Source organism: Gobio gobio (assembly GCF_949357685.1).
Source record: "Gobio gobio genome assembly, chromosome: 24".
Lineage (NCBI taxonomy): Eukaryota > Metazoa > Chordata > Actinopteri > Cypriniformes > Gobionidae > Gobio > Gobio gobio.
The window spans coordinates 30,742,471-30,769,610 of record NC_137120.1 but is presented as its reverse complement, the minus strand read 5'-3'; the positions used below and the strand labels follow the sequence as shown (position 1 = coordinate 30,769,610).

At 38.2% G+C, this 27,140-nt stretch overlaps 1 long non-coding RNA gene across 1 annotated transcript; it reads right to left on the bottom strand.

Annotated features, from left to right (window-relative positions):
• Positions 1-11,124: 11,124 nt before the first annotated feature.
• LOC307120573 lies at positions 11,125-14,926 on the bottom strand. Its single transcript, XR_013815815.1, has 5 exons — positions 14,670-14,926; positions 13,853-13,904; positions 13,031-13,197; positions 12,312-12,482; positions 11,125-11,672 (listed from the first exon to the last, which is right to left on the bottom strand). It is a non-coding gene; the product is annotated as an uncharacterized lncRNA (long non-coding RNA).
• Positions 14,927-27,140: the final 12,214 nt, after the last annotated feature.

Here is a 27,140-nt window from a genome sequence, read left to right as displayed (position 1 = left end):
CCACAGTTTGCTAGAATAAAAAATTTCATGAAGGTGGGTAAATGACGACATTTCTGGGTGAACTATTCCTTTAATAGGGCATCCATAATAACCTAAAGTACGTGACAGATTGTTGTTGTTGTTGTTGTTGTTTGTCTGACTCGTCTCAATTTGATATTTCCACAGATGACAAGCCAAGGCCCAAAACATTTCCACTTAAAACATCTCCTATCCATTCTTTGATCAAACATTGTTTTTCATGGTAAAATGGGAAAAGCCATTTTTTCCCTCCCCTTTGGGGCGACAGGTCATCACTCTCCCAGAGCCTTGAACCGCTCAAGACACACATCCAACGCAAAAAAAAAATTCTGTCTGGTTTCATATATGTGACACAGTTGGCCTAAAATTAGACCTTGGCTCTAAATAGCCATACATTCTCCACAATGATTAATAAATATAAAAACATCAAAGCTTCTTCTAGAACTTAAGTGTTTCTCCCTTGCTGTGCACAAACCAGACTTCACATTCTCAAAGTATTCCCAGAGGACAGTGTCCAATCTAGCGCTCCAGCTTGGAGATGGTGCATGAGCAAAAGAATGTTTGGGGAGGGGGGCGCTACATGGACCACTATCACGTTCTCTTGGTTCTGATCTCCCACACTTCACTCAGTCCAATCAGATGGAAGATCTCAAGTTGAGTGAAGGAAATGTGGGGGATACATGGTTACACTCTTAAAAATAAAGGTTTCAAAATGCTGTTTTTGCAGTAGAAGCACCATTTTTGGTTCCCCAAAGAACCTTTCATGATATTTTACAAAATATTTTAAAAATCTAAAGAACCTTTTTCGCTATAAAGAACATTTTGTGTAATGGAAAGGCCAATATTGAATCTATTTTAGGGCTACGTCCACGTTAATCCGGACATATTTGAAAACGTCACTTTCGTTTGGAAACTTTCCATCCACACTAGCATCTTGCGTGTTTTCCAAAAGTTGCTCGTCCTCACTGAAACATCTGAAAACACTTAAATATTACTTCACCAGGGTGAAACATAATAAAAGCTCACTGAGACGATACAGAGAGAACAAGTATGATAATAAAGTTTTCACACCATTCTTCTGGCACAATAATTTTCTTAGCAAAATATCCCACCACTTAATAGTGCATCCAGGATGCAATTAAAATAGCTGTTCCCTTTATGGCCAAATTCACATTTTTCATGGTTTGCCGCAGGACAGCAATTGATAGTAAATTTTCATAGTCAAATAGTCATATTTTTAGGAATGTGATGAGCAGTGTTGGGGAAAGTTACTTTTAAAAGTAATGCATTACAATATTGCGTAACTCCCAAAAAGTAACTAATTGCATTACTTAGGAAAAGGAAAGTAATGTGTTATGCTACTTTTGCATTACTAATTTTCTTGGCTGGGCTTGGTTGTCTGTTTTTAATAACAATGCCAACAAAAAAGTTTTATTTTTGGAAAATGTAAAGGCCTTTACCACCAAACGTAAAATGAATAAAGGCCAAAGTATACTTCACTTTTTACGCGCACGCTGCACATGCATGTTTATTTTTTTGCAGTATTTACATGGGGTTGTAACTTGTGGTGAGAGATTGCTCAAAACTGTGTATGCATCGAACACCTGTGTATGCGTACGAGTCAAAACAAGTATACTTTGCAAGGCTGTGTGTTCGACTGTGCCCATACGCACGTGAAGTATACTATTGGCTTAAAGGAACACGCCACTATTTTTGAAAATAGGCTCATTTTCCAACTCCCCTAGAGTTAAACAGTTGAGTTTTACCGTTTTCGAATCCATTTAGCCGATCTCAAGGTCTGACGGTAGCACTTTTAGCATAGCTTAGCATAGATCATTGAATCTGATTAGACCGTTAGCATCTCGCTCAAAAATGACCAAAGAGTTTCGATATTTTTCCTATTTAAAACTTGACTCTTCTCTAGTTACATTGTGTACTAAGACCGACGGAAAATGAAAAGTTGTGATTTTCTAGACCGCTATGGCTAGGAACTATACTCTCATTCCTGCGTAAAAATCAAGGAACTTTGCTGCCATACCATGGATGCAGCGGCGCAATGATATTACGCAGTGCCTGAAAATAGTCCCCAGCTTGGTAACTTCCAACGTGACTAGCACTAAGTTTGTGTAGTTGCAGAGTTGCAGGTATTCCGGTTCAAATAGATACGGTTTAGGATTTGCACCAATGTAAATATCTTCTGAATCGTCTCTCATAAATGTCTCTATGGTTACAAGCTATCTGCGTAATATCATTGCGCCGCTGCATCCATGGTACTGCAGCAAAGCTCCTTGATTATTACGCAGGAATGAGAGTGTAGTTCCTAGCCATGTCTGCCTAGAAAATCGCAACTTTTCATTTTCCGTCGGTCTTAGTACACGATGTAACTACAGAAATAGGAATAGGAAAAATATCAAAACGCTTTGGTCATTTTTTGAGCGAGATGCTAACGGTCTAATCAGATTAAATGATCTATGCTAATCTATGCTAAAAGTGCTACCATCAGACCCGGAGATCGGCTGAATGGATTCGAAAATGGTAAAACTCAACTGTTTAACTCTAGGGGAGTTGGAAAATAAGCCTATTTTCAAAAAAAGGGGAGTGTTCCTTTAAGTGTCAGGTGAAGAAAATACAAATTCACACGTGTACTGTAGAGGGCGCAGCTCAAACAAACCTTTCAGCTGTGCTGCCATTCTGGATCGCAGAAGAATAGGATGCAAGAGAACAAAATTCAACACTTCAGCAATAAAAACCAAAAAAATGTAACAAATGTGATGCCAATCTAAAGCCATTTTTGCTTATTAGTATGGGGTCAGCAGCAAAGACATTGGATAATAAAGTTAGATTAAATACATAAAGTATGTTTGTGTCTTTTGATATATGTATTTATTACAGGTTTGCGTAATATTCTTGCTTGTCTGTTTTTAAATGTTTTCAATTGGCTCATTGAAGGTCAGCAGCAAAGACGTTGGATAATAGAGTTAGATTAAATACATAAAGTATATTTGTGTAATTTAACATTTAATTATTGCAGGTTTGCGTAATATTCTGTGTTTGCATTTCTCTGTTTTGATTCATATTGGGGAACACTGAATCTGTTTTTGTGCTAGTGAGATGAGTAAATGCCTGCTCACATTTAGTCAAGAACTACAATTACCATCATGTTTACACAACGCCGTTGCACTTTTGCTGCCTTCACGTGCACAGAATTACCGTAAAAACGAGTTTCCCGGTTAAAAATTGGACATGCCTCTCAAGTCGTATTTACCACTGGGAAGCTCAGGGATGCCATAAACTTTAAAAATGGCGGAGAAGAGATGGATTGCTGCTGTGACGTATTCTTTATTCGTTTTTTTCACAACGGCTACATCACCTTGTAATTAAATTAGTGCATATTTACATACATGTATGAATAATCATTTGAAGCATATTGTACAGCGAAACTAGCCTGTATTTGACCAAAGCTATCTAGGTAGCACGGTGAATGTTGATATTGTTGTCAAACAAATGGGACGCTAAATATAATTTTGGTTTTAATAAGATTTGTTTCTGACAACAAAGCACTTGAATGCGAAAAGCTCGTATTCACGACTTCAGAAGTGGGAAGTACGACATTTTCGATAGCACACGAAGGCCGATTTCTCTCAACATAGAGACAGGAGAGCTGTCAGTCAATAAATGGAAAAACAAAGAAACTTGCGTTAATTATTTGAAAAAAGTAACGTAATGCGATACCAGTTACTTGAAAAAGTAATCTGATTACATAACTTGTAATGTATTACCCCCAACACTGGTGATTAGAAGATTATACAAAGTAACTTTTACCTAACAAGACTATGAATGTGAATACCCCCATTGATATGGGTATAATATGCGTCACGTGACTAATAAATTATTATTTATTATCTCTATATTCACAGTCCCAAAAACACTTGAGCGTTTTCAAAAGGCGTTTGCCATCTCAGTGTGGACAGAAGGCCAAAACAAAGACGAATATGCATATTTTACTTACCCAGATTAATGTGGATGTAGCCGATATGACTGTAGATGCCATTAATTCTATCAAAAGCACCCAGAATACTTTGTTATGCTGGTTGTGCCCTACTTCCACATTTTGTTTAACTTGGACTTTGGGGAAAGGAGATGCCGTAGACGCAAGGCCCCTTGCGATTTCTCTTCCGAGTAATCAGCCGGTCATTTTCGAGGTATGTTTTTAATAGCAACAGTCTAGATTTATTGTGCTGGTGTTTGGTATGCTTATGGGTACTGCTGTGAGTCAAGGCTTCCTGACACTGAACTAAATGGTGAGTTGGCTTGTTTGGAATGTAAAGTTCAGTGGGAACTCAAGGGGTATGTGTTTATGAGTGTAGGAAAATGGAAAATCTCTCGGGCCTTCACCTTTCTGCCCCGACCCATGCCTCCATCCTAACTGCCCCAAGCCCATACCCAAACGCCTCCCACCCCTTGCGCTCAGACACCAAACATCTGGCTTTTGCTTATACAGTAACTTACCACATTTTACTAGTTCCCATCAAATAAAAGCTTCCTTTTCCATTAGTGGCACATTCACGCCATGCACATCAGAGAGGGAATGTTGTTCTCGCATCCACATTCTCATGATCCTTCAGGGATCCAAGAACGTCTACTAAAAGTCCTGTTTGTATACCAATCACAGTCCTCTCAGACGCATATCTGCTGATACGAGTGTTAAGAGTATCTTATCTTGGCTTTTCCCATTGTCTCTTATCTAATGGCGTTTGGGGCATTTATAGTCCAGATATTGCTCTCTAAGAATACTTTTGACATATGTTGTACCTCCAACGGGCCTATTTTGGCTTGTAGGTCAATTGCTTTTTTCTCTACGTTTTAAAATCTTCATTCATTTTTGGTGAAGACCAAACACTATTTGCAGTCTGCTGAGAAAGATGCATGTCTCTATTCAAGTGAATTTTTAATGCTTCCAAAACAAAAAAATTGATCATTAACTTGCATGATTATTGTAGGTACAATATTTCACTGCTGCAAACCTATTACCTTTTTTGGCAAATGTTTTGTCATGTTTTTAATCCAAAAATTATTTGTTTATGATACATACTCTGTAAAAAAAAAAAAAAAAAAAAAGTTGCTGCCTTAAATTAAGTAAAATCAACATGTTTAAGTCATTTCAACTTAAATTACAAACTGAGTTGAATCTTGTATAACTTTTATAATTGAAAACTGTTGAACTTATTTTGATGAGTTAAAGCAATGTAAAAACACGTGTTGCCGTAAATTATCAATCATACAATTACTATTATATGTGGGGCTGGGTAGTTTTTATTTCTCATAGAATGCAAATTGTTGAGTCTGCTCCTTTCTATACAATGAATGTGCATGGAAAATTTGCTTGGTGTATTATAAAATTAATTATATACATTCACCTAAAGGATTATTATGAACACCTGTTCAATTTCTCATTAATGCAATTATCTAATCAACCAATCACATGGCAGTTGCTTCAATGCATTTAGGGGTGTGGTCCTGGTCAAGACAATCTCCTGAACTCCAAACTGAATGTCAGAATGGGAAAGAAAGGTGATTTAAGCAATTTTGAGCGTGGCATGGTTGTTGGTGACAGACGGGCCGGTCTGAGTATTTCACAATCTGCTCAGTTACTGGGATTTTCACGCACAACCATTTCTAGGGTTTACAAAGAAGGGTGTGAAAAGAGAAAAACATCCAGTATGCGGCAGTCCTGTGGGTGAAAATGCCTTGTTGATGCTAGAAGTCAGAGGAGAATGGGCCGACTGATTCAAGCTGATAGAAGAGCAACTTTGACTGAAATAACCACTCGTTACAACCGAGGTATGCAGCAAAGCATTTGTGAAGCCACAACACGCACAACCTTGAGGCGGATGGGATACAACAGCAGAAGACCCCACCGGGTACCACTCATCTCCACTACAAATAGGAAAAAGAGGCTACAATTTGCACGAGCTCACCAAAATTGGACAGTTGAAGACTGGAAAATGTTGCCTGGTCTGATGAGTCTCAATTTCTGTTGAGATATTCAGATGGTAGAGTCAGAATTTGTCGTAAACAGAATGAGAACATGGATCCATCAAGCCTTGTTACCACTGTGCAGGCTGGTGGTGGTGGTGTAATGGTGTGGGGGATGTTTTCTTGGCACACTTTAGGCCCCTTAGTGCCAATTGGGCATCGTTTAAATGCCACGGCCTACCTGAGCATTGTTTCTGACCATGTCCATCCCTTTATGACCACCATGTACCCATCCTCTGATGGCTACTTCCAGCAGGATAATGCACCATGTCACAAAGCTCGAATCATTTCAAATTGGTTTCTTGAACATGACAATGAGTTCACTGTACTAAAATGGCCCCCACAGTCACCAGATCTCAACCCAATAGAGCATCTTTGGGATGTGGTGGAACGGGAGCTTCGTGCCCTGGATGTGCATCCCACAAATCTCCATCAACTGCAAGATGCTATCCTATCAATATGGGCCAATATTTCTAAAGAATGCTTTCAGCACCTTGTTAAATCAATGCCAGGTAGAATTAAGGCAGTTCTGAAGGCGAAAGGGGGTCAAACACAGTATTAGTATGGTGTTCCTAATAATCCTTTAGGTGAGTGTATATACACTACCGGTCAAAAGTTTGGAATCATTAACATTTTATTTTTGAAAGAAGTCTATTCACCAAGGTTGAATTTATTTGATTAAAAAAATAGATTAAATATTTAAATTTAAAAGAACTGTTAAATTGAGCAACAAAAACTATTTTTATCTGAAATGTTTCTTGAGTATCAAATCAGCATATTAGAATGATTTCTGAAGGATCATGTGACACCGAAGAGTGGAGTAATGATGCTGAAAATACATGTTAAAATATTAAAACAGAAAGCAGTTCTTTTAAATTGTGTGTATATACACACTATATTTCCAAACGTATTGGGACACCCCTCCAAATCATTGAATTCAGGGTTTCCAATCACTTCCATGGCCACAGGTGTATAACATCAAGCACCTAGGCATGCAGACGCTTCTACAAACATTTGTGAAAGAATGGGTCGCTCTCAGGAGCTCAGAGAATTCAAGTACCGTGATAGGTTGCTATCTGTGCAATAAGTCCATTTGTGAAATTTCCTCACTACTAAATATTCCACGGTCAACTGTTAGTGGTATTATAACAAAGTGGAAGCAATTGGGAACAACAGCAACTTAGCCACAAAGTGGTAGGCCACGTAAAATCATAGAGTGTGGCCTTCAGATTAGCTCAAGAACAGTGTGTAGAGAGCTTCATGGAATGGGTTTCCATGGCTGAGCAGCTGCATCCAAGCCTTACATCACAAAGTGCAATGCAAAGCGTCGGATGTGGTGTAAAGCACGCCGCCACTGGACTCAAGAGCAGTGGAGACGTGTTCTCTGGAGTGACAAATCACGCTTCTCTGTCTGGCAATCCGATGGACGAGTCTAGGTTTGGTGGTTGCCAGGAGAACGGTACTTGCCGGGCTGCATTGTGCCAAGTGTAAAGTTTGGTGGAGGGGGGATTATGGTGTGGGGGTTGTTTTTCACGGGTAGGACTTGGCCCCTTAGTTCCAGTGAAAGGAACTCAATTCTTCAGCAGACCAAGACATTTTGGACAATTTCATGCAACCAACTCTGTGGGAAAAGTTTGGGGATGGCCGCTTCCTGTTCCAACATGACTGCGCACCAGTGCACCACATTAAGACATGGAGCGAGTTTTGTGTGGAGGAACTTGACTAGCCTGCACAGAGTCCTGACCTCAACCCGATAGAACACCTTTGGGATGAATTAGAACGGAGACCTCTTGTCCGACATCAGTGCCTGACCTCACAAATGCACTTCTAGAAGAACACACTACTAAACCTATATATATATATATATATATATATATATACAGCTTAGTTTTATATACATAGCTTTGTTGTTTATAAGAACACATGTATGAGTGTGTGTGTATATATATATATATATATATATATATATATATATATATATATATATATATATATATATATATACACACACACTCATACATGTGTTCTTATAAACAACAAAGCTACATCTTTTTAATGGGTGCCCTAAATTTTGAACATACTTTTCCAACCATCAAAATGATAATGATCATATAGTCATAATGACGCTATTTGGACATAAAGGTATTTTATCGTTGTATGTGTAATGGGATGCAATTTACAAGAACAACTCTTTAACAATGTGAATTTATTTTGGCGTGCAAACACTATGTTAAGCACTAAATAAACTTCTGCCCTTTGCTGTTGAAAATAGCCATCATGTAAACAACTCAAGCACGTTGAATCTTCTGGGAACTTTCAGGACAACAGTAAGGCTGGGAGTGCTTTTCTAGTTCAAACGTTTGAGGGTGGGGATGTGCCTTTTAGATGTGTTGAGTGTAGAAAGAGGTTGTCTATTGCATCAAACCATTTCTGTCCCCACTGATTGGACCAAAGCATTTGTCTTCTCTGGAATTTAAGAAATAAGTATTTTGGCAGCATATGTCCAAACAAAAGTTATTCTACGTTTAGTGATAGAGTGAGACAAGGTCAAAATGAGACTCCCTCAAGGAGTGATTCTGAATGTATCTTATTTTGTGTCTACCCAGAATCAAATTTTCTTCTCAAACATCTGGACCAGTATGTCTTCAAATAGCCTGTTCCTTATGTCCAGTCATCAACGAGTCCTCACTCTTCTTAACACTTCACCACATCCTCATTTCCAGCTGTCTGTGAGTTGTCAAAACTATTTTAATTGAAGGAGACATTCCAAGATATGTTATTATTCAACTCCCTCCTTCTTTCATGTGCATCTGAAATCCGACAACTGAAGCTTAGGACCCTGGATGCATTAATATGTGAAATATTCTTAATATTCTTTTTAAGGCAGCACGAACACTTATTCTAGGATATCTAAATCCACTCTAGGATATCTAAATCCACTAAAGGAGGGAGGGCATTTTCACATTTAGCTCCTAAACTCTGGAATAGTCTTCCTGATATTGTTCGAGGTTCAGACTCGCTGTCCCAGTTTAAAACTAGATTAAAGACGCATCTTTTTAGCCAAGCATTCACATTATAAATACGTTTTATACTACAGTTAAATCGGATCAAAAGCATTAATATTCTGAACAGCAGCTATGCTAATTATTTCCCATCTGCTTTTCTGTTGTTATCTCGGGACACTAGTCCCGAGGTAACTAGTTCGTCAGCTCCAGTTTGTATCCAGCCTCTCATGGAGACTTCAGATGCCCCAACACCTGTGAAGAGACGACTCAACGCCAGCGTTGTTATGGCCTAAAATAATACATGATTGATTAACTTATTCTAACATTTTTCTTTAACATTCTCTTTCTAACATTTTTCAATATACATTTATGAAATGCACTTTCTGTAAAGCTGCTTTGAAACAATGTGTATTGTGAAAAGCGCCATACAAATAAATTTGAATTGAATTGAATTATTTTAGTGTTCGTGATACTGATTTTAAACAACAGTTCAATAAATTAGAAGTTAATGTTTTGTTGTATTTTTTGTCAATGAAAACTATGACACATAATAAAGCCACAGCAGAACGACCCCCATACAGCGTTGAATCCACACCTACCAGATGTGGCCCGGATCTGGGCCGATACTATAGCCGCGTTTCCACCGCTTCCCCAGGAACTAGGAACTTTGGGGTGGTACTCAGTGTGTTTCGACCGCAGGAAACGGGGTCTAAATGAAGTTCCGGGTAAATATTTCCCCCTCCAAATGGCCCTGCTCGCGAGGTAGTACTTTTTCAAAGTTCAGGAACTTTCGGGGGTGGGACTTGGGTGCTGAACATGCCGATTGGTTAAGCTCACGCAGCATTTTATTTCAACCGGCTTTTGTCTTTTGCGAGGTTCGTTCTGCGTTCAGTAAATATCAGTCTTGCTCTTTCTGTCCGATGGCGCGCGTTAATCTCAGCCATCTCACGGTCAATGTCCGTAATAGCTGATAATAACATTTGTTGTCTTATTTTAAATCTAGCTTTACGAGCTTTCAGAATACGCTTTAGTAGCAGTGCTCGTCTCTTTTCCGCCGTTTTGTTAATTAACTCTTTAGTAAACCAATACATAACCAGCAAAAGCAGCGCTGCTTGCATCTCCTCCTATACTTGTTATTGTTGCAGACAGTATCGCGCAAAAATGATTACTGTCCGTCGGTGACTGGGAGGAGCAGTCGCGCAAAGTCCCACGTCTCTGGACTAATTTGCCTAATCTTCACGGTACTTTAGACCGCAGTGGAAACGCAGACAGTAGCAGGTCTGGGGGAAATAAAGTCCCTGTAAAAAAAGTTAATTTGAATGAATTTGCGTTTTGGGCGAATCAATCGGGTGAACCAATGATTCAATGGCCCATTCATAAAGAGAGCCATTTACTTAATTCCTAAATTAATCAGCCATTTGAATGAATCGAATGAATGAATGAATTAGAAGGCTGCATCCGAAATCACGTATACTCTCTTGAGTAGGTACTTACTTAGTAGGTGTTTACTTCACAACCGCTAAAAAAGTATGAAGACCTACCAGTTACGTCACTTTACTGCCATTCACAAATCCTCTCCCATGGCCTCATGGGATGGTAAAGTGTCCGTCGCATACACACATCAGAATCTTGCCGGAGGTAGTAGGTCACCCGGGTACTTTTTGCCTACTCTTTTATGAGTATTCTGAGTTCGGACATACTTATTTGATCACATACTGCTTTTCGCCTACTATATAGTAGAGAAGTATGCGGTTTCAAATGGCTGTGTGTGTATATATATATATATATATATATATACACTGTTAGACATTTATAAGAGATTTTACAGTAACTTACTGGCAACACTGTTGCCAGTAAGTTACTGTATTTGAGATTTACAGTACAATAACCGCATTTCAGTTTACAGTAACTACATGTTACTGTAATTTTGTAATACAGTACTGTTACTGTAAACCTTGGTTAACAGTGCATTAATCCTAATCCTATTCAATAATTAATACTTACTGAATTACATTAATTCTTACATTAATCTATCCTACAGAAGTAATCCAAACAGACAATTATTATGAAATATAAAATTCTTTATTTAAAACATTTTAAGTGCTTTAATTTAAACATGTAAATGTGTGGAAAAAGTTCACTTTAAAACATCCTCGAATCAAATCTTATTTTCAGAAAATCATGTATAAAAGTAATCAGAGTGCATTCAATATCACTTATTTTACATTTTATTTACATTTACATTTATGCATTTGGCAGACGACTTGCATTGCATTCAAGATACACATTTTACATTTTGTCAGTTCTTGCTTTCCCTGGGAATTGAACCCATGACCTTGCTAGCGCCCCACACTATTGTTTGAGCTACAATTTTAAAAACAGAAAATAGTTGGTAGAATACTGTAAATAGTTGGTTGAAGAATACTGTAACTTTGGTGCAAAATACACATATACATGAATAAAATATAAACAAAGAGCAAATTAATTCTGAAACAAGTTATCACAACACAACACAAACACAAGTTTAATGTCTGTACCGATCTGTGCCATCTTCCACTTTGGATGATTTCAAACAGGAACCAGGATTCTGCTCCATTATGGCAAGAAGTCCCTCTAGATAAGAATGATATGAAGTTAGTCATACAATTTGAGTATACACAAACATTTTACACTGTTGGAATTTAATAAAAAATAATAATCCCATTACAATTCATCATAATGGTAAAATACTATTTTATAGACAGTTAACACTTTGAGGTACACCTAGCTCAACGTATGCTGTCTAGTCTAATCCAGTCCTACAATGCCTTCATGAAGATGTGAAATGAAATGTTCAGTTTTTGTTTTAGCTGGTGATTCAATGTTATGAATATTTTGAAGAATGTACTTTGTAGTGATGCTGAACCTGATTGCATATTAGAGAGGTGTCTCTGTTATTAGCTTAACAAAATTGATATTGAGTAAAAAACTAAAGAAAACTGTTAGTACATAATAGTAGCAGCAGCACAAACTACATGCTCCAAAAAAGTAATATTACTGAATCACCTCAACATGATTTCACAAACTATTTAATCAAAAACAACAATGTAACCTTTTATTGCAGGATGGATTACATGTATACTGCATTAGCTTTAGTAAGGTATCCTCAAACTTAATGCTACATTCACACGGGACGCTTCTCATTTACTTTGAATGGTTGACGTCATGCATTGCTGAACTGAATTGTGGGTTCCGTCGCGTCGCTTCACTCACGTTGCAAGCGGCAGAAGTTGAAAGGTGTGTTGGACATCAGCTGTGGCTGGATGCAACCAATCGGCGAGAGTAGCCACGTGCAGGCGAGGAGGAGCTGCAAACGGAGACGTGAAGTCTGACACTTTCTGCTTCCCGCAGTGATGCTTGCACTGTGTTTGCACACTTTATCAGCTGAAGTGAAATAAATGCAATATTTGTCAATGCACAGATGTTTCAGAGACATTTTTTGTCATGTAAAACTTTATAATACAGCGTGTGTTTGTACAAGAATAAAGTTCAACATACAAGCCTAAACTATCAATGAAGTGGGGGTCTACGTTTTTCATCTGTTTTATTTTGATAAACATGACAATATAACAACGCAACTACATGAAAAGAGATTTAACTGTTATAAAAAAGAGATTTGTGCGCATTAGAGGAACTGAAGGTTTTAGAATAAACACGAAACACATGTGATCGCTGTTATGCAGAGAATCTGGCCAATCGTGGAACGGCTGTGTCATCATCAAAGTCCGTGCAGTCGCTCTGGAGAAACTGCACCGGCTGTATTAGCCGACTGCTCTCGAATCGCTCTCGAGGTGCTTTGATGCCATATGTCACTGTCACGTGGCGTTGGCGCTGTCTCAGGTCAGACAAAGTTTCTAACCGGCATGACGCCCTGTGTGAATGCAGTGTAAGTGTCTGTGTACATTACATATCCTATTAAAAAAGTGTCTCACCTAGTCCAAGTTTTTCCATTCAAACTCCATTAGGTGGCGAAGGAAGGATGACACTCTGTTGTTGATTACAGTTGTCTTCCTGTTCACAACTTCCCCGGTCTTCCGACTCACTCTGGTTTTGGTGGTGCATCTTGTTCCCTCCTCTGGGTTTTTCCTCACGAAAAAAACTTAAAGCAAGAGAAAATTAAGAGAATAAAGATATTTTAAATTTCATCACCCTTAGTGCCTTTGCTTTAAATGTTTTTGGTAACACTTTAGAATAATGGTCCGTCATTAAACGGATAGTTCACCAAAAAAAAAAAAAAAGTTAATTGTGTCATTTAGTCACCCTGTTGTTCTAAACCTTTTAAAGAATGTTTGTAAACAGACAATTTTGAGGCACCATTCACTTCCATGGTAGGAAAAAATTACTATAGAAGTGAATGGTGCCTCAATCTGTTAGGTTACAAACATTCTTCATCTTCTTTTGTGTTCAGAAATGTATTCAGGTTTGCACTTGAGCAACATTATTCTAAAGTTTTGCCATGTTTTTTTCATAAATTATATTTCATCTGCCAAAATCATCCAAAAATTGTCCAGGACTGCTTCAATTCCAGAAAATAAAATTATAATCTGTCAGTCCTGGACAAACACAGTTTTGGATTATTTTAGTATAATATAATTTATGAAAAAAAACATGGTACATGGCTAGTTACAGCTAAAAAGAGGTGGAAAAACTAAATAATTGTGTGATTCTGTTAAACAGACCCGACTAAAACATACAAGAAAAACTTTGAATTATCAGTAATATGTGGAGAAACAAAGAGGACTAACGTTACTTACCGTTGTATGAGTTCAGTGTCGCACAGCACAGGCAGGCTCCTGGTATTCTTATCTAAAATGTCAAATAAATAATGTCAATCCAAATGTAAACTTTGTTTGTTAACGACATTATGACAACTAACGTCGTCCTAAATGTACGCTTAATATGCTCGATAAACAAAATCTTCATTGTATTGGTAAAGTTAATTCAATAAACTCACTAACGTTAAGTCTTTTTAAAAATAAAACGTTAGGTTTATGTTACCTCAGTTTTAGTACCAAAGCTGAAGCAAATGATAACCTAACGTTATGTAAAGTATGTTGTCCGGGCCGTGAGCTCTCTCCTCGGGCAGTAACGTTACACACGACGCTGGCTGCACTGGTTCCTAATCTAATTCAATAAACTCATTTTTTTTTTAAATAAAACGTTAGGTTTGCCTCAGTTTTTAACAGCAAAGTTTAAGCAAATGATAACCTAACGTTATGTAAAGTATGTTGTCCGGGCCGTGAGCTCTCTCCTCGGGCAGTAACGTTACACACAACGCTGGCTGCACTGGTTCCTAATCTAATTCAATAAACTCTTTTTTTTTTTCAATAAAACGTTAGGTTTGCCTCAGTTTTTAGCAGCAAAGTTTAAGCAAATGATAACCTAACGTTATGTAAAGTATGTTGTCCGGACTGTGAGCTCTCTCCTCGGGCAAAACTTAGAACGCTGCACCGGTTCCTAATCTAATTCAATAAATTCATAAAACGTTAGATTTACCTCAGTTTTTAGCACCAATGCTGACAAGCTAAAATTGGGGTGCAGACAACCGCGGATAGTACAAATCACACTTACCTTGCTTGTTTGCCGTTCTCACGGGGGATGAAAAAAATCTTCGCGTGGTGTACTGCGGACACAGCTCATATGTTCTCTGGAACCGTGAGTTCTCTCCTCGGGTGAAACTTTCAACGCTGCACTGATGGTTCCTAATATAAATCTAAAGCAAATCCTGTCGATCCCAATTGTGCCAAATAGGCCGTTGTGGTAAATACAGTATTATACTTTATTTTTTAAAAATACAGGAAATCACTGTATTTGGTGTTTGACGTCATAGAAAATACCCATGATGCAACGGGATTTACAGTTATTTACTGTAAAGAGAACTTACAGTATTATACTGGGTGATATATAGTAAATAACTGTACAAATTACAGAAATGTCTAACAGTGTATATATATATATATATATATATATATATATATATATATATATATATATATATATATATATATATATATATATATATATATATATATATATATATATATATATATATATATATATATATATATATATATATATAAAGCAGCCACTATATACAGTAGTAGTAGTAGTAGTAGTAGTAGTAGTAGGGAAGTATGCGACTATATACTTCCCTACTATATATTACTATATATGCAATTTCAAATGGCTGCGTATTTTTTATATTCATATATTGATAAAAAAAACATTAAATGGTTAGTTCACCCAAACATGAATATTCTGTCTTCATTTACTCACCCTCATGTCCTCAACCCAAATGTTTATGTGTAATAAATTCTGTATTATTTCTATAATATGTCTTTCTAAAGCTACTTTTTGCAATGTTTTGTTGTAATGTTTTAATTTGATGCTTTTCTCATTTATCACAATAATGACTTTAAATGATCTTTTGGGGCAAATTTTATAGCCAAATTTAATGTGCGATTAATTTGTACGAGAAAGTTGCAATAACATTGTCAAACATGATTTCAGTAAAAAAATAAATTTACAATTTTCAATCAAACCCATGATCAGTTGAGCTACATGATATATAGAGCCACAAAATACTTAAAGATTTGGTTTATATGAGTTCAATCTCAATAGCGTGAGAAATTGAGAAGTATCTTCAAAAATGTTGAACCTTCTTAAATGTATTGTATGATTATTTGTAACATATCCTCTCATTATTATTTCTGTCCAGCAGAAGAATTCAGTGCCACTATTCCACAGACAGAAGAGAGGATGAATAGAGGGAGCGACGACATAAAGAGCGGAGATAGAGATCTGCAGAGGTAGCACGTGCCCTGTTGACCTTCTCACCGCATCCAATGAAGAACAAGACTGACTAACTATTGAACCGACCTTCCCTAAGCTCCATGGCTCCATGAGTGTGCCTCACCAACTAAAGTGCTAAAAACAACATTTCACGCCGTATTACCCTCAATAACTTTAAAATCCCGTCACTAGAGAACGCCGCCAGATAGTAAATCCTTATTACCCAAATAAGGGTTCTTTTTCACCCAGTGTTACTGCAGTTCAGTGTACTTTAGCTTTATAAACATGGACATGAGATATTTTTGTAGTGATGATACCATAATTTTCCATCCTTGATATTTCCCTTAAAGTAATATATATTTATCCCCGAAATGCCACAGATAGCCAGGTTATGATAAGAATCCTCACTATTAGTGCTAATAATGTGCTTAAGGATTTTAGTCCAAAATTAGTAATACTTTTAAGAAAAATGCACTTAAGGCAGCCGCCATGTTGAGATCACATGACCAGCTGAAATACTATCACTTTGGTAACCACACACTTCTGCTTTTTGATTCTACATTCACAGAACTCTTACTGAGTCTTATTGATAGGGCTGTGGATGTGCTCAGGGTTTGTCGATCACATATATAAACAAAAGCTTTTTACTAACCATGAAATTCCTCTTAGGTTATGGTCTGTTACATTTCAAGCTGCATTAAGATAACAAAGTCTGGCTCGATGCCGTCCCCCGCTGGTCTTGAATCAGCCTACACACAACCAGGACAACAGACTTGGGGGGGAAAAAACTCGTTTTGGATCTTGAGATCTTTAAAGCGCATCTGTCTGGCACATTTTCTCCCTACCGCACCTTGACCACCTGTGTTTATACACCTCTGAGACTGAGCGTGTTGTTTAAAACTGGGCTCTTTTGTGGGGGGTCCGCAGGCGGACGTAGCTTATGGCTAACGCTACGGCACGCTTGAATGGGTGCTTAGAGTGACCTGCAGTGAGGCGAAGGTGTGGAGGCTGAAGATGCTGGAAGGTCATGTGGTGCTGGCTGGGAGGGTTCCTTACGAGAATGTGGTGTGAAAATAAACTTAGCATGACATTGGGCGTGGGGAAGGAAAGACACCAAGAAAGAATTGAATTGATGTGGAATTATCTCTCTAATGAGCTCATCCTTTCCGCTGCCTCCTCCCAAGTGACAGACTGGATGAAAAGCTGTCTTTCTGAAGTGAAAACTGTTTTAAGTTTGAATGGAGAGTAGTTAGCCGTTAGCTAAGTCATATTTGAGGTAGGCCTATGTGTTTGTTTGCCAGGTATTGCACTTAAAGGAACACGTCGACTTTTTGGGACTTTAGCTTATTCACTGTATCCCCCAGAGTTAGATAAGTCCATACATACCATTCTCATCTCCGTGCATGCCATAACTCTGTCTGACGCACCCACCGCTAGCCTAGCTTAGCACAAAGACTGGAGGTATGCGGCTCCAGCTAGCCTACTGCTCAATAAGTGACAAAATAACGCCAAAATTTTCCTATTTACATGTTGTGATGTGTATAGTTACATTGTGTACTAAGACCGACGGAAAATTAAAAGTTGTGATTTTCTAAACCGATATGACTAGGAACTATTCTCTCATTCCTGTGTAATGATCAAGGAATTTTACTGCCTTACCATTAGCAGCCTTAGCAGCGGTGCAATAATATTATGCAGCACCTGAAAGTAGGCTAATTTCTGTCAACCAAACCAACGTGTAACAGACTTCATTGTGATTTATCTTATAATTAGTTTTTTTGTGTACATTTGACATTTCTGTGTGTTTAAATAGGTTTAAGGTCTGCATTATCTGTCTTAAAATGTAGGGACTTTTATTTTGACGGATGTTGTAGTCTACGGAAAGATAGTGAGAGCTCGCGGTTCATCGGAGTGGTTAGGCAGATTTAAAGTTTTCAGTTTGTTAAGCACCCCCCGAAAAGGCATTAGGTGTGTATGTGCTTGTTTACTGTCATTTGTAATGAGTATTTTTGTGTATGTTAATGATAATTATATGAAGAGAGAGAGAGAGTTTGTGTACGAGGTGTTAATGTGCACTTCTTTGCTTTATTTGTTCAGCTAAACATCATAAAGTCTGGCCATCATTCGGACAGGTCCGCTACACAACGTGACAACCTGCTTGCACAGAGAGCGTGCTGGGGACTATTTTAAGGTGATGCATAATATCATTGCGCCACTGGACTTATCTAACTCTGGGGGATACGTTGAATAAGCTAAAGTCCCAAAAAGTCGGTGTGTTCCTTTAAAGGCACAATATGTAATTTTTGACGCTAGAGGTCGCTTATTCAAAACAAATGCGTAGCTTGATGACGCCACAGAATTTTGTGTTTTTGTCTTCACCTCAGCCGGTGGAAAAGAATCCGACGGGACCCGGGCAATGTATTAAAGATTTATTAACGTTACTGTAGTATGAAGCAGGGTGGGGCTGAAAGCTGTTGGAGCGGAACGAGGCTGCTGGAGCGATTGCTAATGAGAGACAAGTGCATCACATGGCTGGAGAGCAGGAGAGCTTTTATAATACCACACACTTCTGCTTACTCATGCGTATGTGGAGTAACTCAGAGCGGTTTTATTATATTAGGTACATTTGAGTGTGTTAAAAGTTATGTTATAATGCTACACTTGTTGCACACTGCAGTATGCTAGATCGATACTTATACTTAGATACTTATTGTTAACCGAGGGTATTTTTAACATAATTCTGGGTTATATTGTTGTCACATTTTTTATTTATATTCCGAGTTAGCAGTTCACACTGTATACAGTTTCGTTTGCAATACTTACTTTAGCGATTTTCTGTGGGCCATTCAAACAGAATGTGTTTCTGTGGTTAAAACTCGAGACAAGCTGTCAGAAATTTGTTTAACCCTCTGGTGCTCTTCGTTTAGGGGTTGCATTGGTTGTCTTCCCGGTCATAAGTGACTGGACACCTAAAAATTAAACTTCCTCCACCCCAGTAAAACCAATGCTATTTATTTTTCTTCAATAATATTTTTTCTTTAAAATTTTGTATTTTGAGATGATTTGACGGTATTTTTTTATATTTATGCAATAATTATGGTCTATTTTCGCATTTTTTAAAAAATTATTGCAGTATTTCAGGTTAAAATAGAGACTAGGCCTTCAAAATACATTTTTTGAAGGCAGATTAGTGCCCTCTTTTGGAATTATTTAAGAAATCATGCAACCATGGGTGTAATCACTAGAGGTCTCTATGGAGAGGCTTGAGAATTCACTAGTTCTCTTTTGAACACATTTAATGATTTTTTTTGTTGTTGATGGATTTGAATATATATTAAAAGTATATGGTGGTAATTTTGGACTGAAGAGAACAAGTGGGAATATTTTTTTACGACCAATTAGCATGCTCGAATCATGCCCTCAATTTTTTGGTGTTTACATACCTAATGCCAGAAAAGTCACCATGACAGTTTCATATTTTTCAAGCTGTGATTTAAAAAAATTCTAAATGTGGTTCATTGGTTCAGTTTTTCATAGTTGTGCGTGTGTGTATAAGTGTGCGTGTGTGTGTGAGTGGATGTGTCAATAACACACTCTTGATGTTTTAGAGTGTCACCCCTTTACTGCTGTGTACTTTTTTTCAGCATCATGGCCGATTTGTAGATTGTACACAAAATATTCGGAGAATTTTTGTGTTTTTGCAGATTTCCCATTAATTTCCTATGGTCGGTCATTTACGACCGAAGACAATGAACGCAAATTTTTTTTCACGACCACTTAGCATGCTCGAATCATGACCCCAATTTTTTTGTGTTTACATACCTAATGCTAGAAAAGTCACCAAGTTTCATATCATTCCGATGAAGCTGTGATTTTTAACATTTCAAAACAGAAAATTTTCCGGTCAGAAATGACCGAAGAGCACCAGAGGGTTAAGAATGTTGATCCAGACAGAAAACACCGATAAAAAACATAGCTAAATTTCCAAGATTTGAGTGAGTTATGACCTGTTTATACCAAGGATGATAACTATAGCGATACCTATAACTATGTTTAAACTACAAATTCAATGATAACAACACAGAGGAACGATATTGCTGAAATCACATCAGAACAATTTTTTTCTAGGTGATGAGCAATAAAACTGCCAATTGACAGCCAATCAGAATCTACCTGACTTGGTGTGTGGACCCTAATATTTGTATCTTTATTGTCATCGCTATTGTTCTTGGTGTGAATGGTCTCTAAAAGCAATCTCTATTAAATCCTAGAAAGGGTCTGTGGCGTTCAACAGCAGTTTTCAGCAAGTATTTTTAGCCGTGGGTCAACACGCCCATAAATGGCTCATGTTGAGGTGCCTCCTGGGAAGGAGTTTTATCAGTAATAAAGTGCCTCATATCAAACCACGGCCTTGCAAAAGGGTTGTTGATTCTCACGGCATCCATTCCACATCAGCTCTGAATAATTGTTTTCTATGGACTGGAACCAAAAGATTAAAACAGAACCCTCTGAGGAGGCTGACAGTCACGACTAGCGTTAAAGGCTAAGCCTTTTTTTTCTTCATTCGGAAAAAGTGACAAAACATTAATAGTATTTGATGGCTTACAATTTGTCCTTAGATGACTTTACATGTTGTTTAGGGTAGCGGATGAAGTATATTTAGCTATAATACATGTTTATGCTAATGAAAAAGAAATATGTTCAAATGCTAGTTGGTGTCCGAAGCTATGTTTACATTGGAAAGAGCTAGGCATTGGATATTTAGCTTGACACTCAGTATCTGTCAGCAAATGCTTTTCAAGATGTTGCTTTTTCATGTAAGACCTTTGGAAACGGCCGTTGAATGATTCCACAACACTTCGAGTAAATCAACAATGTTGTATAGCAGGCTAGCGCTAGCCGTTTGAGTTGAATTCCTACACAAGAGAGGAATTGTGTTGGATATCTGAGGCACTTGTGTGTACCTGAGTCAGAGCGTGAATGCGCTGTGTGTCTGGCCGATTTAATGACACCACTCACTGCCCAAATTACACTCAACTTGCTGTGTACGTTTGGAAAAATAACACTTAAAGCCCTGCAACACTGAATCTCTTGTGTCACATCAAGAGGTTAAATTAGCGCTACATACAGCTAGCTAATCCTGTCGACATACCTGCTTATTTTTTTGCCTCTTCATCTCACTTTTTTAGTTGAACTCTGTGATACACTGAAGGCAAAACTATTTCAATGAACTATGCTGAAAATAAAAACAGCAGAACATGAAGAAAGAGAGGGATATTTGTAAAGGTAAACAGAGAGGCTGCCCTGGGTAAAGTTGTCAACTTTAATTGCTGCTTACAGGAAACTCTCCTCCGAATTACCACCTCTGGATTTAAAACAGCCTCCAGCTAGTCTACAATGGACTAAGAGAAAACTATTTAAAAAACGGCGATAAATGCCATGCTAATTTACAATTTAGGAGGCGTTTTATTATTACAGTCACATTTTTGTTTCACCCGTGGTTATTAGCATGTTGCATTGCAAGGTGGTTTCTAACTGGTCCACCTCCAAGATCCCCTGCTGAAAAGAAATCCAGCTTACCTATAAAACCAACCTATGCGAATTGGCTGGTCTTAGCTAGTTTTAACTGGTTTCCCAGCCTGGTCAAGCTGGTGTTCAGCTGGTTCAACGCATACCAGATGTGGGGCACCTCTAAAACCAGCCCACTAAACCGGGTATGACCAAGACCAGCTAAAACCAGTTTAGGCTGGCTTTTTTCCACAGGGATATTCTAGTCTCTTTAAGAATATGGGATTCATTTGTCCGTGTAATCATTCTCAAGGTGCGTCTAATTACTCATAAAAGTAATTATGTTTTGAGTTTGTTATTATGCCCATATATCTGCGAACATAACTTTGCAAGTTTACTTTCGGATAATCTTATTTTTGTGAGCGCTCAGACGGTGTGTTGCTGTTATGAAAAGAAACCCAGGCTCAGTGAAATAAGCAGAGGCAATTGGGATCCGATCCTAAAACACGTCGCTTACCGCTACAGGAAGAGCTTCAGCTCTGCGGCAGTCTAAACTAAACAGAATGGAGGTTTTAATCCCAGTTAATCTAGATTGAAGGATGAGGTTTACTCTGGGAACTCACTGAGGGCTATCTGACCATCAGCTCTGGGTTTGTCTACGGCCCTCAAACGGGCATAAACATCCTGTTTATGCTGTGAGAGAGAAAGAGAGTGATACATGTTAGAAACACCCAACGCCGTTGTCCGCATGCTTTACCATAAGTGAGAAAAATGACAAGTGAGATCTCACTAATATCACTTTTTCTAAGTATAGATATAGAGGGGTGTGTGTGCTTGTTTATGTGATTTATGAGGACACAAATTTGTATAATGACATGAGCATTACACTGGTATTAATACAGGATACACTCAGGTTAAAAACAACCCAAGTTGGGTTGAAAATGGAGCAACCCAGCAATTGGGTTGTTTTAACCCAGCAATTGGGTTGTTTTTACCCAGTGAATGGGTTAAATGTTTGCTTAAAACAACCCAATCGCTGGGTTAAAACAACCCTAAAGCATTTTTTTGAGTGTAGAATGTTCAGTTTGTACAGTATAAAAACCATTACGCCTATGGACTAACCCAGCAATTGGGTTGTTTTAACCCAGTGAATGGGTCGTTTTAACCCAGCGGTTGGGTTAAAAGTTTGCTTAAAACAACCCAAAAGCATTTTTTAGAGTGTAGAATGTTCAGTTTGTACAGTATAAAAATCATTATGCCTGTGGATTAACCCAGCAATTGGGTTGTTTTAACCCAGTGAATGGGTCGTTTTAACCCAGCGGTTGGGTTAAATGTTTGCTTAAAACAACCCAAAATCATTTTTTAGAGTGTAGAATGTTCAGTTTGTACAGTATAAAAACCATTACGCCTATGGAATGTCCTCATAATGTCCATCACACCAACGCGTGTGTGTGTATGTGTGTGACAGAAAATAGTAGAATTATTAGAATTTGAATGTTACTATAAAAATATGAGAAAAGATTAAATGAAAGTTGCTGCCTTAAATGTTTAATTTTTAAGTAATAAACTTGGATGTTTAAGTCATTTCAACTTAAATTACATTAAACTTACAAAATGAGTTGAATCTTGTATAATCTTATTAAAAAAGTTATTTTGATGGGTTAAAGCAATGTGAAAACATATGTTGTAATATAAACATAATGTAAAAGCAATATTACATTACTTTAAAATTCCTCTGTCACATGATAAATCTGTAAGGCTCAGGCACAATGCATGGGGATCATACTTGAACTTGTGACGTCTGGACCACAAAACTGGACCACAAAAACATGGACCACAAATATTGTTCCTCGTTTTGTTTACATGACAAACTCGTTCATTATTTCCCTTAAACCCCAACACAGCTGACCCGACCAGTGACCACTGTCAGCCTGTGTCCGCCTGAACCAGTGCATGAGACAGGCTAAAGTGACTAACAGGCCTACTTGGCTGGTTATTTCAGCATGCAGCCACTATGATTCGGGATCCCCTTAATGTAGAATGACTGCTCTTTCTAGAAGACTGATATCTTAAGTGTTTCATTTTAGACATTACTGTCAAACGTTCTACTAATGTATCTTCTACCTCAAGAAAGCACACTTTTCAAGTCTTGAGGTGATGTTGCCCCCTTCTGGTGGTTTGTTGGTGCCACTGCCAAACCACAGATTGCTTTTAATGGTGTCTGCTTTAAAAGTAATCATAGGGAAAGTAAACTTCATTTTGATAAAGTTGAATAGAAAACATATTATTATGCTATCAGTGATAGTGCGTAAACATTCTAAAATGAGCTGTTTTCAGCTTATCTGCATTTGAATGTCTGTGTACAATGCTTTCATTGTGATAGGACATTTGGCAAATGACAGGAAATAGTGTTTATGTTTTTATAGGCCTGACTCATTCATTTCAACTATCAGCACTTCTATTTTAAAAGTTTCAGCGGAAATTAAATCATGTTATTTTTTATTCGGTTCACCAGAAGAACACGCTTTCCAACATCCTGAATTCACTGGTAAAATATATGAATCAAAATACCTCAAAATATTTGTGAGATTACGTGAGGTCGCACTCATTCACAGGAGTTTAATATGCAGCGCAGCTTTCAAGATATAGAAAAGCCATTTTTAACAATATAGTCTATGATTCGAATTCCAATTCTTCGTTTTCATAACGTGCCGTTTTGGATTTTTTTCAAAATCCTCAAACGTTCTGCTTATTTGGATTCGAAATGTATCAAAAGCTCAAACTCATTAAACATAGGCCTATATAAATGTTGTTTTAGTTTATGTTTCTAGATGTTATTATGCTAAATGGGCGAGTTATTATCTTTGCCTAATCATGTGTTCGATATTCTGCTATTGTTTTGGCGCTTAAACGGGGATTTCATAAAAAAGAACACATTAATAAAGTAAGATACCTCTGACATTGGTAATGTTGATATTACAAGTGAGTAATTAGTACAGTGATTTGATAAATCAGTTCCGGATGAAATAATTTCTGATTGTCCAGGACAGTGACGAATCTGGATTATTCCCAATATGAGTGCTTTCACTTTACAGCTCATAGAAACGAGAACAATATATAGTGATATACAGTTAAAGAGAAGTGATGACTGGAGAACTCGTGAATTGTTAAAGTCTTGTGTTTGCATAAACATATTCATATGTGGTTTTTTAGTAGCCTACGTTATGCTGGCTTGAAGGTAAAGCAGTGTGCAGTATTTATGTTACGAGGATCTATTGACAGAAATGCAATATAATATACACTCACCTAAAGAATTATTAGGAACACCTGTTCAATTTCTCATTAATGCAATTATCTAATCAACCAATCACATGACAGTTGCTTCAATGCATTTAGGGGTGTGGTCCTGGTCAAGACAATCTCCTGAACTCCAAACTGAATGTCAGAATGGGAAAGAAAGGTGAATTAAGCAATTTTGAGCGTGGCATGGTTGTTGGTGCCAGACGGGCCGGTCTGAGTATTTCACAATCTGCTCAATTACTGGGATTTTCACGCACAACCATTTCTAGGGTTTACAAAGAATGGTGTGAAAAGAGAAAAACATCCAGTATGAGGCAGTCCTGTGGGCGAAAATGCCTTGTTGATGCTAGAGGTCAGAGGAGAATGGGCCGACTGATTCAAGCTGATAGAAGAGCAACTTTGACTGAAATAACCACTCGTTACAACCGAGGTATGCAGCAAAGCATTTGTGAAGCCACAACATGCACAACCTTGAGGCGGATGGGCTACAACAGCAGAAGACCCCACCGGGTACCACTCATCTCCACTACAAATAAGAAAAAGAGGCTACAATTTGCACGAGCTCACCAAAATTGGACCGTTGAAGACTGGAAAAATGTTGCCCGGTCTGATGAGTCTCGATTTCTGTTGAGACATTCAGATGGTAGAGTCAGAATTTGGCGTAGACAGAATGAGAACATGGATCCATCATGCCTTGTTACCACTGTGCAGGCTGGTGGTGGTGGTGTAATGGTGTGGGGGATGTTTTCTTGGCACACTTTAGGCCCCTTAGTGGCAATTGGGCATCGTTTAAATGCCACGGCCTACCTGAGCATTGTTTCTGACCATGTCCATCCCTTTATGACCACCATGTACCCATCCTCTGATGGCTACTTCCAGCAGGATAATGCACAAAGCTCGAATCATTTCAAATTGGTTTCTTGAACATGACAATGAGTTCACTGTACTAAAATGGCCCCCACAGTCACCAGATCTCAACCCAATAGAGCATCTTTGGGATGTGGTGGAACGGGAGCTTCGTGCCCTGGATGTGCATCCCACAAAATTTCCATCAACTGAAAGATGCTATCCTATCAATATGGGCCAACATTTCTAAAGAAAGCTTTCAGCACCTTGTTGAATCAATGCCACGTAGAGTTAAGGCAGTTCTGAAGGCGAAAGGGGGTCAAACACAGTATTAGTATGGTGTTCCTAATAATCCTTTAGGTGAGTGTATATCTACTGATAAAGACATAAGGGGCCCTATTTTAACGATCTGAAACGCAAGTGTCAACGCGCGAAGCGCAAGTAACTTTGTGGGCGGGTCTCGGCGCTGTTGCTATTTTCCCGGCGGGATAAATGGCTCTTGCGCCCGGCGCAAATCTAAAATGGGTTGGTCTGAAGTAGCTTCATTATTCATAGGTGTGGTTTGGGCGTAACGTGAATAAACCAATCCGAGCGTCATCCAACATTCCCTTTAAAAGCAGGTGCGCAAGTTCCATTATGGATTGCTATTATTATGGCGTATTTACCAGGCGCACGCCAGGAGCGGTTCACAGCCGAGGAGACTGATGTTCTTGTAAGAGCAGTGAAAGACAGAGAAGTGAAGTTGTAATGTTGTACATTATGGTAAAGGTGATTTCACAGTCTTTTTTTTTTCAGTCTTTCAGTTTTTTCAGTTTTTCAGTCGATTTTTTTTCCTGGTTCTTGACGGACAAACCAATTTGTCAGATGTCCTTATATACATATATGTCTTGCCACTATTGGGCAAACAGGTCTTATCCTTAATTATTACAATTAGCCTGAATCATTTGTAAGCTAGATTTATGCCTATTTTTTCACATCTTCGTGGCACACCACAATGATTTCCGTCATCTCATGTGTTAATATTTTTTTAGTGTAACAATTTATGATTTGCAAAAATAACTGTTTCATCTGTGTAGATTACATGAGCAAAGTGTATGCGCGTTGTGCAGAATGTGCACGCTATACATTATGGTCAAGCATGCGCCCTTAAAATAGCATAATGAACAACGCGCAACGCGCCACTGACTTTAGACTAGGTTTTTTCTGGTCAGTGGCGCAATTGTTTAATGGAACAGCAAAATAGCACCAGGGATTGTTTGCGCCGGAACACGCCTCCTTTTTTGCGCTGAACCGCCCAGGGAGCGCAAGTTCATTCACTAGTTTAGCGACGTGATTCTGTGGAGGGAAAAGCGCGCTTTGCGCGGGTGCAAAATAGGAATGACACATGCGTCGGTGTACAAAGTCAATTGCGCTGGGTGCAAGATAGGGCCCAAGGTTTTGAATGCTTACTTTCTTAGTTTGAATATTTATCAATTGCAAGTGTATATAAATGAAAACATGAATGGAATCAGTGTTTTGTGTCTCTGTGTCAGTGAGCAGGATATTAAACAGGCTCTATTCTACAACTCAAATGACATGGAAGAGTCAACAGAACTG